Below are 13,403 nucleotides of genomic sequence, written 5' to 3'. Positions count from 1 at the left end.
CTGGGCTTCGAAGGGTCTGCCCACTGCACCCTGCCTGCACCTCTTCTCCCAATTCATCCCCTCTCAGCATCCTCCTCCCACCTCTCTCTTAAATGCAAATGAATTTCTCAATATCCTCTCTGTTCTGTACACTCTTAGCCCTTTCTCCTTATCACTTTGTACTTACAGGGCACCCCAGATCTTTACCCATACATTTCAGGTCAACAAAGGCTTATGGAGTGCCTCCTCGGAGCAAAGCACTGTCATAAACAAAGTGGAAGATAGAAACCTGGTATGCCTGGGTGGCTCAGTTGGTTGAGCAACTGCCTTCAGCTCAGGTCATGATCCAGGGGTCCTGGGATCGAGCCCTGCTTCAGGCTCGGGCTCCCCACTTGGTGGGAAGCCTGCTTCTCCTTCTCCCACTCCCCCTGCTCATGTTCCCTCTCTCACTGTGTCTCTCTCTGTCAAATAAATAAATAAAATCTTAAAAAAGAAAAAACCTGAGTCAAGTCCCGGCTCCGGCTCCCAGTCAGTTTAGACTCTAGTGGCAGAACTGAGTCTGGGTAAAGTAAGCAGAAAGTGCAAACCAGGCTCCCATTTTTGACCAGTGGCTGCAGAAAGGGCCAGTGGAACTGGGGGTGTGAGCAGATGGGAGGCACTAGACAGAAGAGGACTGTCAGCTCTGCCTGCCTCACGTCCATTTTGCAGATGAGCTAGAGGACTGATTGCAGATGAAAGATGCTTCTACCCCATCTTCCATCTCACCCTTTCTGGGATCCTTCTTACCCTGGCTGTTGACTCTTTCTGTGCATCCTTACCTTCTCTCTCAAACGAGGAGCTCTCTTCAACTACTTTAAAAAATAATAAAAAGTACCGTTAGGATTGTCATTACCTTCAACTTCCTTTTCCTCCTAAGTTGCAGATTTCCTGGGATCTTCTGAGGCGGTGTGTGAGACAGAGTCAGCTCCAAGATTCAAGTAAGGCACCATTCCTCAGCCTGTGGGGACGAAAGTTCAGTAAGGGGAAAGAGCTGAGGCTTTCTGGGGTGGTGGGCAGCTGAATTAGCCCCCTTCTATGGGTAATGTTCCGTGCCAGAGCACTGCTGTGCTCAGTGGGACAGGCTGTGGGGAAGTTGATGGGGGTGGTGGGGAGGGTTCAATGACCCGTGTGCCTCCATCAAAATGTGGGACGGTCTTGACACATCACGTGGGTTGCCTCTGTATACCTCGTTCACTGCAAAAGCAAAGGAAACCCACTAAGGACCACTATTTGTAGAGTTGGCTTTGGTCTGGTATTACTCAGAACTAAAAGGACCATTAGTACTGAAAATTAGGACTTCTTACTGGTCACACCCAACTAGCTGTTCTGGAGCAAGATACTTCGCTTCTTTTATCTCCAGTGTTCTCACTGAAAGCTGGGAGCAATGAACATACAGCCTGCGGTTGGCGTGAGAGTGATGTGGGCTAACATAGATTTAACCCCTGGCACAGTACGCAGCCCAGAGACAGCCCTCCTCGAGTGGTAGTTCTCCTCCAACCCCTCAAATCCCTTTCCATAAACATTTCCTTGAGAGTCTACTTTGGGCTTAGTACAAAACACTATTTGTGAACTGAGTCCTACGGCCAACCTTTCAACAAGAGGAGATACCATAGAATATTGGAGAAATTTCTAGCAAATTCATCGGTCAAAAATTTCAATGTAAAGAAAAGTCATCTATTTTGAAAATGAGGTGGGAACCCCCCAGCTGACGTGGATGAAGTTTAGCAAGGATGACATCCCCCTGCTTCAGAAGAGGCGATGCGACACCCTCGAGTAAGGTGGCCACAGGTGACGGCTAAACCCTTGAAATGTGGCCAGTGTGAACAGAGATGCACTGGGAGCACAGACAGACACTGGATTTTGGAGCGTTCAAACCCAAAAGATCCCATAAAATACCTCAAACATTTAAAAATTAATTATATGTTAAGACGGTACTATTTTGGACATACTGGGTTAAGTAAGATATTTTATTAAAATGTTATGAGATTTTATTAACATCAACTTCACCTTTTTTTTTTTTTTTTACCTTTTTAAATGTGGTTGTTAGCAATTATTTAATTACTTGTGGCCCACCTTAGACGTTTACTGGATGGGGATAAGCTGGTAAGTAGTTTTGAGGACAAGCCACCGTGTGGGGTCTTAGTTTTATTGGGCTTAATAAGGTTTGGTGAGGAGACTGCAGGAGCTAGTACTCACTTTGACCTGGCTTAATAAAGACTTGGGCATAGAAAGAGTTAAGTATGGTTTGTATTCTTCTCCAGAACTTAACCACAGCTTTTATACTCTGCTTTAAAAGAAAGTAGTTTCTCTCATTCTGTGGCAAAAAGCATCCACGGTCTTCTTTGCAGATGCAGCTTCTTTTGTCTCTCTCTCTCCGACGCGTCACGTAAGAATACTTTGATGACCAGAGCTTCCTCTGTCAGGGAGCTCGCTCACCGACTAATTAACTCTCCAAAGAAAGCTGAGAGCTTTGCTTTCTTACTCCACTTCCGTTTCCTGCTATGGCCGGGAGAGCAAAGCAAGGAGATGGCTCTCTGGGGCTGCAGGGCCTCAGGCTTGAGTCCTTGCTTCTGTTTTTCCAGGTGGGGGAGACTTTCCCTGACCAACGGTGTATTTATTTCATTACTTCATCCTCTCACACAGAGACAGGTCTTGGCTTAAAAGCAAGGTTCCAGCATTTTTGCCACTGACCAAATCTTTTCTTTTCTTTTTTTTTTTAGATTTTTAAAAATTTATTTATTTGACACCAGAGAGAGAGATCACGAGTAGGCAGAGAGGCAGGCAGAGAAAGAGGAGGAAGCAGGCTCCCCGTTGAGCAGGGAGCCCGATGCGGGGCTCGATCCCAGGACCCTGGGATCATGACCTGAGCCGAAGGCTGAGGCTTAACCCACTGAGCCACCCAGGCACCCCTGACCAAATCCTTTCTTTGTTGATAGTACTTAAAACAACAACAACAACAAAAACAACCACGTTTGAATAGATGAGAACAGTTTTTAAGTGGATTACCGGACAGTTTTTCCCCCCATTTCATTTCCTGTTTGCTAGAACTGTTATTTTACAGTTGGCTTCAAAATTTCAATTCTCACGTCGAGGTGAACGATGTCATATTTTCTCTCAAGTTCATTTTCTTCCAAGTTTAACGCCTGCCCCACAGATGACTGCAAAGTGAATGTGTGTGAAGGAATTCTTCAACTCCCTCTACACGGTCCTCCCTTCCTCACTAAATCGGTCAGTGGCACTACTGTCCTCCCAGTCATCAGGCTCCAAACATTGACAACCTGTGGTCCTGTTCTTCTCTCCCCCTTCTTCTCCGGAGACTCACACATTTGCTAGGTCAAAAGATAGTCTCATCACTCATCTTCGTCCCCTCTGTTCTGTTGCCATTTTCCTACTGCAGTCGTCCTAGCTTCTTCCTCAGGGGCCAGCAGCAGCTTCCTGGGCGGCTTCCTGTCTCTCATTTCTCTCGGCAGATGTGTCCAAGTTTATCTTCCCGTAGACACTGACCAAGTCACTTCTTAGAACATAACCTGGTTCCCCACGACTTACAGACTGAAGTCAGACATCTCAAATCACTTCTGGTCAAAGTGGATATAAATAAACACAAAACAAAGGAGAAATAAAATCCCCCGATAAAAAAAAACTCCTGCCATTCAAAGCTCTGTATTGCCTGTCCCCAAAATACCTTCTCATGGCTCCTGTTCAGTCTCCTGGTTCCAACAAAACTGGGCCACTGAATGCTCCCGGGATACAAGTCCAACTCTTTTTTTTTTTAAGGTTTGAGAGAGAGAAGGGGAGGAGGGGTAGAGGAAAGAATTTCAAGCAGATTCCTTGCTGAGCGGGGAGTCTCTACTGAATGGGGCTCTACTCAGGGCTTGATCTCAACACCCCAAGATCACATCCTGAGCCCAAATCAAGAGCCTGACTTGCGCCTGACAGAGCCACTCAGGCGCCCAGCAAGCCCAGTTCTTAACTCAAGAAGCTGGAGCTCTTACCTTCACCCAAGCCTCTCTTTTCCCATGTCTAAAAATAGAGTCCTACAAATCCCTATTAGCTTGCTAGGGCTGCCATAACAAAGCACCACAAACTGGGGGGTGGGGGTGCTTAGAACAACATAAATGTATTGCCTGGCAGTCCCAGTGGCCAGTAAGAGATCAAGGTTTCAGCAGTACCACCCACACCCCCTGTGTAAGGCTCCAGGGAAGGATCTGTTCTAGGCCTCTCTGACAGCTTTGAGTTCCTTGGCTTGGAGCAACATAATTCCAGTCTTAGCATAGCATCTCGGTGTGTGTGTGTGTGTGTGTGTGTGTGTGTGTGTGTGTGTAAATTTGCCTTTTTTTTTTTTAAGATTTTATTTATTTATTTTACAGAGATCACAAGTAATCAGAGAGGCAGGCAGAGAGAGAGGGGGAAGCAGGCTCCCGGCTGAGCAGAGAGCCCGATGCAGGGCTCGATCCCAGGACCCTGAGATCATGACCTGAGCCAAAGGCAGAGGCTTAACCACTGAGCCACCCAAGTGTCCCTAAATTTCCCTTTGTTATGAGAACATCATTGACACTGGATGGACGTCATTGACACTCTGACTTTATCTTAACTGATCACAACTACAATGACCTGATTTCCAAATAAAGTCACAATTCCTTAGCACTAAGATTAGGACTTCAGCAAATGACTTTTTTTTTTTTTAAAGATTTTATTTATTTATTTGAGAGAGAGAAAGCATGAGAGGAGAGAGGTCAGAGGGAGAAGCAGACTCCCTGCAGAGCAGGGAGCCCGTTGTGGGACTCCAGGATCATGACCTGAGCCGAAGGCAGTCACCTAACCAACTGAGCCACCCAGGCGCTCCAGCAAATGACTTTTGAGGGAACACAATTCACCCCATAATACTGTCGTCATAGCCAAGCTCAAATGTCACCTCCTTTTGGAAACATCCCAGACCCACTGTCCTTCTCCCTATCCCAAACAGGATAGAACCACTCTCCCTGTCTTTACCACCTCTGGCATAAGTAGCCCCTATGACTTTTCTGTGTTTTGTGACCCAAGCGCCGGCTTTGTGTCTGGTTTAGGCACTGGGTTGTCACCAGGCTGCTTTTTGAAAGGAATGCCGAGGGGCGCCTGGGTGACTCAGTGGGTTAAAGCCTCTGCTTTCGGCTCAGGTCATGATCCCAGGGTCCTGAGATCGAGCCCCGCATCGGGCTCTCTGCTCAGCCGGGAGCCTGCTTCCCTTCCTCTCTCTCTGCCTGCCTCTCTGCCTACTTGTGATCTCTGTCTGTCAAATAAATAAATAAAATCTTAAAAAAAAAGAAAGAAAGGAATGCCGACCCCGCTATAGTAACTCTTAACTTGCACACCCATCCCTCGTCCTGGAAGATGAAGGAGGAAAAGCATAAATGCTTCAGAGGACTCTCCTTGGTCCTGGAAACCCACTGAGTGTGATGAGGAGATGTCCCGGAGGCAACTCCTTGCAGGACAGTTGTCCCCAGAACAAGAGCTGGAGTTCTGAAGATACCTCTGTGGACGATGTCACCTCCACCAGCTAGAGGCTGTGCTTCCAACTGCAACCGTGGAAAGAAGCAAGGTTGCTCCGCGCCCTCCCCACCCCTGCCGCCAGCTCTCCCTTCCAGAGCACTTAATCTGCTATTTAAGATGCAGATCTGGATTTCTTTTCACTGCCTGCTCAGCCACATTTGGAGGTTTTGATTAGGAGATAGCGCCCTGTGTGCAAGAATTAGGTCGGGTCACACCATTTAATAAAGCTGTCATGACTGATGTGAGCACTACACACAAAAGGGAATGGGAGTCATACAGCTGTAGTCCTTGTGGCATGAAATCATGCAGCTTCCGCTTGGGTAGGGACCTTTTTGATGTCACAGGGTGAGGGATTAAGTCATAATTATGTAGATCTAAATTACCTTCCAGCAAACCTACTGGCGGTTCTTCATTAACATCGCAGCAGGCTTTAATTCCAGCATAAGACTGATCACCCTTCAGCTGCCCGACATCCAGCCTGCAGAATATGTTTGGAATTAAGCAGGGACTTCGGCGAAAAGAACATCAGGTGCCATTTCTCTACTTTGTCTCAGACTCGATTTTGATTAATAAGTGCATGTCCTCCTTTCATGATGTTGCTTGGATGTGTGCTTGCTGGCTGCACACATTTGACTTCACTACCCAAAGCTTGTGGCACTGACATCGGAGAACCTAGTGGTGATGAGGGACCTTGGATGTCACTGATCATCTGAGTTTTCACCGGAAGATAGTAAAACTCCAAGTCAGATTTCTTCCAGAAATTTTCACAACTAAGGTGGCCCACTGATAGGAACATGAACCTTTGCCAGGCCCAAATTAGATTTAGAGCCACAACATCTTCATTTCTTTTCTGGAAACACCGAGATAATGAGGAGGAGAGGTTTAGGGATAAAAGGAATCTGCTAGGAACTTGGATGTTTCCATTCATATCAGGTTATGGAGGTTGATCCCTGATCAATGGGCAGGACCCCTTACCATTGGTGAGTTGACTCCTGTTTTGGATGACCCAGGAACTTGTCTCAGCAAGGATGTCTGTGAGCCACAACTATCTCCTCCCTCTTCCACTGGAGTAAACCAGGGAGGCTGACTCCTAAATGTTAGGTGCAATAAAACAGCCTTACTTTAGGAGACTTTCCTGCAAGCAGTAGACAGTAATATCTACTTCTCTCCATCAAGGAGGGAGATAGGCTTTCTCATGCTCATCTTCTGGGATTGGTTACCCATAGCCTTTTTTTTCTTTTTCTATCTGTAATAAGGAATGTTCTTCAGTTAAATCCGGTAATGATTAGGGGCACCTGGGTGGTCAGTCTGAAGCATCTGCCTTCGGCTCAAATCATGACTTCAGGGGCCTGGGGTCGAGCCCCAAGTTGGGCTCCTTGCTCAGTGAGGAGTCTGCTTTTCCCTCTTCCTCTGCCCTCCCCCTCTATGTTTTCCATCTTTCCCATGCACACATACACACTCTCTCTCTCTTGAATAAGTAAAATCTTTTAAAAAAGATTAAAAAGTCAGGTAGTGTTTAGCCCTAACAAAAGCATACAGAAGATGACAGAGTTGGGAGGGATAATCTGGGCCAGTGATTCTCCAACCAGAATTAGCTAGTGGGCTGAAAAAAGGGAAGATATTGTCAGGTCTCACCACTAGGGGAGGATGTCAACATCTCCAGTGATGGGGAGTGGAAATTTTTTCTTAAGCTGCCACAAAGCTTAATTTTAATTCTAGCAACTGTTCTAATTCTTCTGTGTGGTTTCTGGACTCTGTTTTTTTTTTTTTTTTTTTTTAATCTTAGCTTGTTTATGGATGTGTCATAATTCTAGACTACTTCAGATTCTTTCTGGAAAACAGATGGTAGTCGTAGTGGTGTGTGTGAAATTATAAGTAAATTTGAAAACAGAGGTCATCCAGAAAAATCCTGTACCCACTAGAGAAGGAAACCACATTCATCATCTGTGATAAATGGCCATCCATCTCTGGTTGAAAATTTTAAATGACAGCAGCGCACCACGGTAAAATGTGACTTATTCCACTATAGGCTGCTCTCGTTGTATAAAGTTCTTCCTCATATTGAAACAAAATTAACTTCCTGGTAAGATTTCTCTATTGATCTTAATTCTTTCCTTTGATTATTTTAAAGGACTTTTGCCTCTCAGAATTTATTAAATACTATTGCTGAATAACAAATTAGCTCCAAACTTAGCTGCTCAAACAACAGACACTGATGGTGTGAGATACACAGCTTCGGAGGGTCAGAAATCCAAGAGCAAGTTACCTGGATGATTTTAGCTCAGGGGCTCTCAGGAAACAATGACTGAGATAGCAGCTGGTGGGGCTACCATCATCTGAAGGCTTGACACAAGCTGTAGGATTGGCTTCCAATGTGACCCAACCACATGGTTGGGCTGCTCCAGTGTCCTCTTGACAAAGCAGCTGGCTGCCCCAGAGCAAGTAATCCAAGAAAGCAAAGAGAAGCATCAGTGTTTTCAGTATCTAATATGGTCACCACCATCATTTCTGCCATACGCTACTCAGTAGGATTATGTTGCTAACTGCAGCCCAACTAAAGGGGTACAAAATTAAGCTCTATTGATAATCTCTACTGATGTTCTCTATTTGGTGAGACATTATACTTATGCTTCCATTTAACTCTTTAGATATGGTTTCCTTTAGTTCTGTAAACATATTTATAATAACTGATTGAAAGTCTTTATATAGTAAGCCCAACATCTAGACTTTTTTTTACTTCTTTTTTTTTAATTTATTTTCAGCGTAACATTATTCATTGTTTTTGCACCACACCCAGTGCTCCATGCAATCCATGCCCTCTCCAATACCCACCACCTCATTCCTACAACCTCCCACCCCCGCCCCTTCAAAACCCTCAGACTGTTTTTCAGAGTCCATAGTCTCTCATGGTTCACCTCCCCTTCCAATTTCCCTCAACTCCCTTCACATCTAGACTTCTTCAGGGACAATTTCTACTGACTGTTTCCTTTCCTGTGTATAGGCCATACTTCCTGTTTCTTTGTGTGTCTCATAATTTTTTGGTTGAAAATTAGACATTAAAAAATTTTACTGAAATACATCACATACCAACCATAACAATATTCACACTTTTAAACTGCACAATGCAATGGATTTTAGTATATTCACAAGATTGTACAATCATCACCACTATCTAATTCCAGAACATTATCATCAGCCCAAAAAGGAACTCCATTCCCATTGAAAACTGGACATTTGAAATAATGTGGCAGTTCTGGAAATCAGACACCTTCCTCCACCAGGATTCTTGTTGCTGTTTTTGTTTTGTTTGTTTTGGGGGAGAGAGAGGGAGAGAGAGAATCTTAAGCAGGCTCCATGCTGAGCACAGAGCCTGACACAGACCTCAGTCTCATGACCCTGAGATCATGACCTGAGTAGAAATCGAGGGTTAGACACTCAACTGACTGAGCCATCCAGGTGGGCCATTGTTGTTTCATTATTGTTTGTTTTGTAACTTTCCTGGACAGAGTCTGTATACAGATGTGTATATGAAATGTGTATACAGATATGTATTCCCTGTCATGTGTGACCACTAAAGTCTGTGTTCAGTTAACTTAATGGTCAGATGATGACTGAACAGAAATTTCCATAAATGCTTTGAACCAATTAGTCTCCAGTCTTTCCCAAGAGGCACTGTGTGTGTGTTTATGTGTGTGTGTATGTGCTGGGGCACACTTGCAACACTCCTTAAGTATACAACTTCCTGCTTGTTTAAGTTCTGAAGTCCAGCAGTGGTGAGAAGTTGCGAATTTCTGTCCCTCTTACGCCTTTCTGGAGTGTTCTCACAGTCCTGCACATGTGTGTGTGGTCTTCTAGATCCTGTGATAATGTTGGAGCTTTTCAAAGGCCCCTATGAACAACTCATTTCTGAGATCTTCCTCTTAAAGTTTTGGTCAGGCTTTTGTTGGCCCCAACTGGGGTTCAACCTTGGGCACTCACAATGAGAAACAATTGCTATTTATTGTTCTTGACAAATGCCCTAGGGATTGGGTTCCCTCCTCCCTCCCTACCCCCAGTGAGCTCTGAATCAGGTCAAATAATGACAATGTCCTATGACTAGGGCTTTCCATGGAGCTATAAGACAGGTAAAATAGTGATGATTCTGTGTGAAAGGGGCTTTTGAGGGCCTCCAAACTCAATTCACCCCTCCAATGGTCATATGGCTGCTCATTCTCACAGCTACCATGATTCTGAAGATGCTGGTTTTCATGACGGCAGAGCCAGGGTGAGGGGCACTGGAATAGTGCGAGTTAAAAATAGAGTGAGCTACAAAAAAGAAAAATGCTACAATATTTGCTGTTCTCATGGAGATTCAGCAGTTTTTCTAGAATAAGAGCTCATTGGGTTGTTGGAAGCCTTCGGTTAATTTCCAGTTTTTGGAAATGTTGATTCTGGCAATTTTTACAAGTATTCTTATTGCTTTTATGGAAGAATGAATTTTCAGAAGTTCTTGCTCCACCATTTTGGAAGTCTCCAAGGTCCACCTCTTGAAGGGAAGAATGCCAGAGAATTTGTGGCCATATTTAACACCACCACACAGCATCTGTCCCCAGAACTCAAATCCAAAGTCTCACCTGCCAACCTGGCACAGAGGGGCCATTAGCAGTGATGAGATGTGGCAGCAGAATTCAAGGGTGAGGAGACCCATCCTTTGGGTGAATACATTTTTTAGAGCTGAACTAGATGACTTCCCAGGGTAGCTCATCTTTGACCTCTTGGAAAGCCCGTAACCTTGGAAACCTCTGTAACCACATGAAAGGTGGGGAGGTATGTACATTCAAAGAAGCCTACTGGAGGCTCTCCTGATATGAAGATAATCCAAGGGTAGTGCAGACATTCACCTGTGATAAGGAGATCCGCCAGCCTCTTGGGACCTTCTCCCTGATCCACTTTCCCTGTGAGGTCACTCACTGTGCCTGGTAGCTCTTCTTCTTGCCTGGATGGTGCCCTACCAGTTGGCAGCTATGTTCTCATTTTTGGCCAAGCCCTCTGGCACTTTTTATGTAGTCCATGGTGTCCTGAGATTTTAATACTGTCTTTCATGCTGTCTTGAACACTAACAAGAGACAAGTCTCTTTGCTATTGGACGAATAAGGACGTGACCACAGCTTCCATGGGAGTATTTTCGAATTATAACTTAGGTCTGTACAGTTGGCTCCTAAGTAGCTGCCTTCACAGTGGCCATTGATATATGGCGGTCAATGTAAGAACTAATCAGAGGAAACTCCACCCTCTTGACTGAGCCATGAAATGAACCGCTGAGACCAGGCTGTTTCCTTCTCTTTCACAGTGAAGGGCCTTCCCAGGAGAGCTAGTATAGCAGTTCGCAGGAACCACACAGCCTTGGTTTGCCTCGTGTCTAGGTATCAGAATGACATTACAGGAGCTCTTTTTTGTTTGCTATAATAAGCCTAGATTTCTGTGGAGAAGGACGCTGAGAGATTTTTCACTTTGCAATACACTTACAGGGAGGAATTGGCACACACAGCAGAGGAGCAGGAGAATAACCAGAATGTACGTGCTAGACCTTGCCCTCTTGGTGATCCTGAACTAAGAAATCTGACAGGGGGCGCCTGGGTGGCTCAGTCGGTTAAGCATCTGCCTTCAGCTCAGGTCATGATCCTGGGGTCCCAGGATGGAGCCCCGCATTGGGCTCCCCTGCTGAGCAGGGAGCCTGTTTCTCCATCTCCCTCTGCCAGCCGCTCCCCCTGCATGTGCTCTCTCTAATAAAGAAACAAAATCTTAAAAAAGAAAAAAAAAAGATAAAGGAAATGAGACAGATTAAAGATGGCTAAAAATTCTGCAATATTCCTCTGTTTGAGAGGTGGGATCTATTATAGTCCATTACCTTCTGACCTTTACAGTATGGCCAAAGTGAGGCCAGTCCGGTCTCAGGGCTAGCTTTCAAAGGAACTGGTGGCTTCTGTTCGGGGGTCTTAGTGTCCTAGACATCATGAAAAAGGGCAGCCACTCTGCTGGAGAGCCCACATGTGGAGGCGCTGAGACAATGCAGGGTGGAAGAGGACCCTCAGAGCCATTCCTGCCAAGATGACAGTCACGTGACTAAAACCATCTCGAATGCTCCGGACTAGCCCAGCTGCCAACTCAGTACCACAGGGTGACCCTGGTAGACACCACATGGAGCAGAAGAGGTGCCCAGCTAATCTCTGCTCAAATTCTAGATTCAAAGACCCATGAGATCTAATAAAATGATCAGTTCCAACTATGAGTTCGGGTTAGCATGGTACACAGCAGTATGTAACTGGAACAGGCAGCCTTCTTTGAGAGATGCCTTAGGCTAGGCAAAGGACCAGAGCTAGACCCTGACTTTTCCGCAGCTGCATCCAGAAGGGGCCCTCACAGACCTTCTTAGGGTGCCGGGACTAAGGGCCTGCCCTGTGCAGCACCGGGTGGAGTTCCTAGTAGTTGCCTGCTGGTGTGCAAGCTGGCCTCGTTGTGTCTTGTGCTTATGATTAGCAAGTAAGTATCTAAAAGAGAAACTGTTGCATCACCAACATGTCCATTTCCAAGCTTTTTGAGACATACTGTCAAGTTGTGATTCTGGAAAGTTCCTACCAATTTCTAGTTCCTTCTACAGTCTGTGAGATTGCCTGCTTCCTGCCCCCTCAGTGACATGAACTATTATCAACTGCAGTAGTAAATGTCATCTTACGAATAATCTCATCCCTTTGCATGACCTCTCTTTGCTCATCTTGGTATCCATTGCGCCTGGCAGAGTGTCTGGAACAAAGCAGGCACACAATAAAGAATTTTTGAATGCATAAAGCCTCAAAAGGCTGCGAAATCTATTCCTCCAACCCAAAGTTCTCTCCTGTCTACTCTTTTTTCTCTAGATGTCCCACAGTTGCTTTAAGTTTATCCACTCACTTCTTCACTTCCAACCCCGCTTCTCCCCTCCCCAACGGTGCTCCCGGTCTTACTGACCGGGACCTCACTCCCTCAGGTAACCTAGCCAGAAACTTGGGAACCTTCCTTTGCTCCTTTACCACTTCCTCTTACTTTTTCCCAACCAACCAATGATTGTGTCCTGAAATTCTATTCATTCTTCACCCCTGGACATTCATTCTAAAAATATTTCTTGATCATCTAGTATGTCCCAGGGATTGGTCTAGGTGTTGGAAATCCGGAGAACAAAAGATACAAATACCCCAGCCCTCATAATGTATATTTTAGATGGTGGAAAAAAAACAAAACAAAAGAAATTAACAACTAAATTCTATGGGATGTCAGATGGTGATCAATGTTATGGAGAAAAATTAAGCAGAGAAGGGTGACAGGATATGGGAGAGGGACTTCTGTATTAAACACATAGTCCGTGAAGGGTTCACTTAGGTGAAATCCAAGCAGAGACTGGAAGGAGGTAAGGGAGTCATCACGCTCCGCACCGCCTGAATCTATCCCCTTCTGTCCGTCTGCACAGCCATTGCCCTTGTTCAAGCCACCACCATCTTTCTCCTGGATTATTACTAGTCTCCCTGCCCCCCACTTTCTAATTTATTAACCATCTTCCTCCAGGGTGATATTTCTCAAGTCGAAACCTGATCCCAACTCTCTTGCCTAAAACCCTAAACTTTTCGAGGTAAAAACCAAAAATTCATTCCTATCTCCTACAAATCCCCAAAACCTTCTCTAACTTTTTGTTCCCCAGGTGCCCCTTGATAGCCATAGCTACTTACAGTTCCTTCGATAAGCATGGCGCTGAACTTTTAAAAACCTTCTTAAGCTCCTCTTTTCTCATTCCATAAACAAAGTCACAGTCCTCTTCTTGGTGTTGATTCCTTTTTATTTGGTTTGGAGAT

This window comes from Lutra lutra, chromosome 11, assembly GCF_902655055.1.
Source record: "Lutra lutra chromosome 11, mLutLut1.2, whole genome shotgun sequence".
NCBI lineage: Eukaryota > Metazoa > Chordata > Mammalia > Carnivora > Mustelidae > Lutra > Lutra lutra.
This window is presented reverse-complemented; position numbering follows the sequence as displayed.